Here is a 5,402-nt window from a genome sequence, read left to right on the forward strand (position 1 = left end):
ACACTCGAATGAGTGCATTTTTTAATACTTTTGGATAAAATGCTTTGATATTAAGTATATTAAAATTTTAGATAGTGTAGACAAGATAATATGGTCGTTTAGCACATGAACACGCGTGCAATGCCTTTTTTTAAAAAATGTATTTTGTATTTTTCTTGAAAGACTTTGATTAAGTCTAAATTCCATAAAGTATTTCTTATTTAATAGAGATCACAGGGAATATGGCACCAATAGGGAGTTGGGGAGCGTTTGGGGAACATCTGTAACGGTCCCCGTTACAATTAGCACTAGTTAGTTATGTAAAATGCAGTTTATATGAATGTAAATGGGGTATTTATTCTCAGTTCATGTAAGGTATAATTTGCATGTAACCCAGACCGATTTAATATTACTATGATGGGTCATTCCATGATTGAATTTAAATCAGAAAAAAATGTTTACTAAATTTTAGTAAAATACATATGGTATCTTTTACATTTCTGTCCTGTTTGTCTGTCAATTGTTGCTTTACTTCCTTTGTAAAATGAGGTTAAATTGAGTATCACTGAATATTGTATGCTTTTTTTCAGGATCAGCTGAGATGTTATTTCACTGGATTATTTAATGGATAGGCTTATTGGGCATATAGTTGGATATCTCTGGTAAGTTTGTCTTTGTTTTGTTTACATTTTCCTATGAAGGTCATCTTTGCATTTAACCATGATTATATGGTTTAATTTAATTACTGTGTAATTCTTATGTGATCTCATATCTCTAACATTCATATAAGCACAGTCTTATTTTGTCTAAAATATACTAAGGAAACTTCATAATGTTAATAAGTCCTTTTGCATAAATTATGATATAATGTCATAATTCATTATGTCTGTTACCCATGGAATTCAGACTTAATAAATTGTGATCTATAAGGAATGTAATAAAAGAAAAAGTAAGAATCTACAAAAGATTAATCCTTGTTTTGATTCTAAATATGTGTGATATATGGCATACATAATCATTTTCATTTTCACTTTTGTTTCTTGGTAATGAGCTTTTCAAAAAATGTAGGACTACATGTTGTATATGTCTTTTTGTATGCTGTACTGACAGGTATTAAACAAAATTGAATATGCTGTTAAGAGAAAGTCTGTTAGTGTCTAAAAATTACGCTGATAATCATTTTGTATTTTTGATATTAATACAGGAACTGTGCTTCTTTTGTTATCTAAAGATAACATGATGAACTATTTTCATGAACTTTTTGGCACTGTATGTAAACATGCAATGTTTCATGCAGTACTGTGTCATAATACCAAATGATTATATTTTCTACAGTCCTCAACATGGAAGATATGGTTTATTCCTACCCATCTATAATCCATTCTCTATGAAGTTCAGCCTGTCTGCCCTTCCTTTGGAAATACATAGTTAGTCAACCAACATAGAAACAAACTTGAAGGTAAAGTTTCAATGAGATATCCACTCCTAATTTTTATATTTTTTTTTTACATATGCTTGATTATATTTTCAAATTAATTGAATTGATAAGTAAATGATATGACCGTTTTTTGAGATTATGAGGGCTTGGTGGTCATGGTTATTTTTAGACTATATTGATTTCCTCTATGAGAAGAAGAGCTCCATATAGATATTTACAAAAATGATCAAATTGTGAAACTAAAATGTGTGAAATTTTTCTTTGCCAAATGATAGTTAACAGCTGAAGATATCTTAACAGATATCTAAAAAATAAGTTATATCAGATGGTTAATTTATTAACCCTCAGCTTCCTTAAAAGCATAGTTGGTAAAGATTTCAAGTTTTCTATCCAAGTGCTTATGAATTCTGAATTTTTCATTTAATATTGACATTATATTTACAGGGAAAGAATACTACAATGTGGCTCCTCAGGATCAACAGTGAAAAATTTTTAATCAATAATGACCCTCCTGACTATGTCTAAAGGCTGTAACCTTTATAGCTGATGTAAGATGATCTGATTGCATAGCATTAAAATTTCCTGGTGTTTCTACCATCCAGGATCTTCTTATGAGTGCATTGGGACTGCTGTGGACCTTAACCTGTTTATAAAAATATACCTTGGAGCATGACACATTATTCATATAAGGTACTTTCAATATCATTTCTATGAGTTTTTCTTCTTTCTTTTAATAATCTAGTAATGAATTCAAGTGTTTTGTTTCCTTACATCAGTTAATGTGTATGCTTCCAACATCTCAGATCTGTTTATATGTTTATTTCTCTTTGTTTTTCTGAACACAAAAACCCTGACACCATTCTTTAAGCAAACAACATGGTGACTTCACATCTGACACAAAGGATAATCAGAGTGTATATCACAATCTTGACTAAAAGGTCTAAGTCATAGCAAATGTAAGAGAGTGGGTTTTTTTTTTCTATCAGAGAACAAAATTTTGTAGTTAAACAAACACTGGCAAGTTACTCTCAAAATGAGCCTAAATGTCTTCTAAAACTTTAGTGTAGAGTTTCTCCATTAATCCTCAGGTCTCTTCTCCTCTGTGGAGTTAAAATCATGTGTTTTTAACATTTTTTTTTTGCTGACAACTGTTTTCTCTCTTAGCATCTTTAAATTGAATTTTCTCTCCAGTCAAAGGTCTTTCAGGGTAATCAAGGTAATCCTTACCCTCCACTGGTAATTAATGATTATATTCTTCATAGGCTTCTTCTGCAATCAAGGGTCTGTCTATGTAATCTATGACATTACAAGGCCCATCCATTGTGGGGATAATTAGCTATATTCTTCATGAGAAATGATCTGAATAATGTCATCTCTTTTTATTTTAATTGGTAAACCTCGTTCTACATCTTTCTCTGTAAGAACTCTCTTACCAAACTGAATTTTACTCATTCCTTTACTCTTTTCTTTTACTAAAGCTGTTACTACCCATAGTTTTGAAAAGTCAAAATCTGATGTTACACCTTGTTTTTATATCCCTTTTTGTCTATGTTTAAAATTCTATTAAGCTTATATTGCATATCAATTTTTCAACTAATAATTTTTTTTTCCTTTCAAGGATTCTCAATTGGGAACTCAGTAAATTATGCACAGACTAACAGAATATACTCTCTTGGAACACTGATACAAGAATATAAAACCAGAGATGGATGGAGGACTCAAGAAGCACATGAATAAATATGATTCCAAACTAAGTCAATCATGATGATCATGAATTGTGGTTCACAGGATAAGAGAGAAAGGACCCAGGATTGTGCATTTTTCTAGATCCTCTCCCATTCATATCCTTCATATGCTGGCATACAAAACAATAGATAAATTGTAGTCATTTAACAGACTGAAGTTTAATCAAATCAAAGTATTGAAATTGTGTTTTTTTGATAGTATGAGATCTTCAAAAAAAATAATTCTCACAGATTTCAAAGTATCTAAATGTGACTTTTATTTTTACCAATTCATATTGAAGAATGTTGTTATGTATGACTTTTATACATTGAATCCTTAATTTTTCATCTTATATCTACAACACCCCTAGAAAATACACAGATGTTCAGAAGCTAGCTTTGGTGTAATTATTACTTTCCTGGAACTGTAAATACATTTTATTTAGAATGTGTTTATCCTATTTCGAATTTAATACGTCTCAATAAGACCCACCATAAAGATGCAAGTGTCCCCTGATCTGTGATTTAATAATATCTTGAATATTTTTATCATTCCATAAACTTTATACTTACTACACATATAGTGTTTGGAGTAATACACTTAGTTGTATAGGACACTTTGTCAGGGTCAAAGCATGAGATTATTGAGATAACTAACTTTGTCAATAATTTGTAACCTTCAAAATTCACATCTTAAGTAAAGAATGGATAGGAGATTTTCTATAGATTTTTGGATCATTTTCCTACAGGATAAAATTTAGTTGTTGTAACTTTAACATTTTGTGACAACCTAGAGACTTTATATCAGCTCTATTGGGTGGCATAGTATATTCTTTGGAAAGAATTTCAATGTAAATCATATGCACAAAGTTCAAGAGTGTTTTAAAGACTATTACTATGTAATACCTTAGAATTCTGTGAAAATTTTATTATCACTGCATAGAATGAAGACTGGTTGGAATAATTTATGTTTTGAACTAAGGTTTAGGGAAAAAAAGTAAAGAATGTGGATATGACTTTTCTTCAAATGGTGCAGTACAACAACTCTGGTGATTTACATATACATGTAGATAGGTATTGGGAAGACTCCTCTAGATTTTGAAATTTTTAATTCAAAAGTATAGAAAGGTTTTAAGTTTGAAAGATTAAATGCCAGCATATCATTTGGTTGTGAATTGAAAAATAAATGCAAACATATACATCCTTGGATGATAATTGTTGTAATTTTTATCAATTCCTGGACTTCTGTCTTGATATCATCCTTTAATGTCCTTAAAATTTTTATGACTGTCTTTTAGTTTTAGTCGAATTAGTTTCTTTTTTGCATGTGAAAATGACATCATCCAAAGAAGTTCTTCATCTGCATGTTATTGTTAAAGTGAAATTTAGTGTGAAATTGTTTGTATAATTAATGCTTGATTTATATTATCTTAATCTTGTTGATTTGTAGTAATTACTCTAAGCTACAGACTGCAGTGATCTGTTTATGTGATAAGGTCTTGACCGCTCATTAAGATTTGGCTGGGAAATTTAGCTCTTGTATCAGCATTGCTGACTTTTATCACCCGAGTCTCAGGGGGATTGAATGTCTGAAGTGCTGGCCATGAGAAAATGCAGAATTCATAGTGTTCACAATTAACGGGTTAATTTAGCAGTGATTGGCAGTCTGTAGGTTGGGCAGTTCTTAATATTTAGCGTAGAATTTGTGTGTTCATTCAGTTACTCAGTCGGGTCCTGTGTGTAAAGTGTTACACGGGAATACAAAATAAACTTTGCTGGAAACTTTGGGCGTTTTTATTTAAAAACAGAAAGTTTCGGTGTAACATTTTAAGTGGTGGCAGCGGTAAAGGATCCTAATTAAATGTGAAATATTGTTTGAAATTTTATACATATATTTGGATTTAACAAGCGGAATTAAAATGCCTAGGAAACAGGACTTGGAATTGGAATTACAACTTTCTAAACAAAAACAAGAACATGAATTACGTTTAAAAACACTTGAATTGGAACATGAAAAAGAAATTTTGGAATTACGTGTTCAGCTAGAGAAGGCCAATTCAACACCAGGAGCACATTCGACAGGAATGCCAAAAATTAAACTTCAACCATTTAATCAGGAAAAGGATGACATTTTGTGCTATCTCTCTGAATTTGATGCGGTAGCTGAGCATGCAGGTTGGACTGAGAACTCAAAGGCTTTACAGCTTAGGTCACTTTTAACCGGAGAAGCTCGAGAAGTGTCGCAGCAAGTGACTTCGGGA

General features: G+C 31.2%; 1 long non-coding RNA gene across 1 annotated transcript; it reads left to right on the forward strand.

Moving 5' to 3' along the window:
* The first annotated feature begins 468 nt into the window (after positions 1 to 468).
* Positions 469 to 3,335, forward strand: LOC134269554 (uncharacterized). Its single transcript, XR_009992603.1, has 4 exons — positions 469 to 641; positions 1,315 to 1,438; positions 1,862 to 1,965; positions 3,036 to 3,335. It is a non-coding gene; the product is annotated as an uncharacterized LOC134269554 (long non-coding RNA).
* The last annotated feature ends 2,067 nt before the right edge of the window (positions 3,336 to 5,402 follow it).

This window comes from Saccostrea cucullata, unplaced genomic scaffold, assembly GCF_032062105.1.
Source record: "Saccostrea cucullata isolate Sc308-1 unplaced genomic scaffold, CSIRO_AGI_Scuc_v1 ctg15068, whole genome shotgun sequence".
Lineage (NCBI taxonomy): Eukaryota > Metazoa > Mollusca > Bivalvia > Ostreida > Ostreidae > Saccostrea > Saccostrea cuccullata.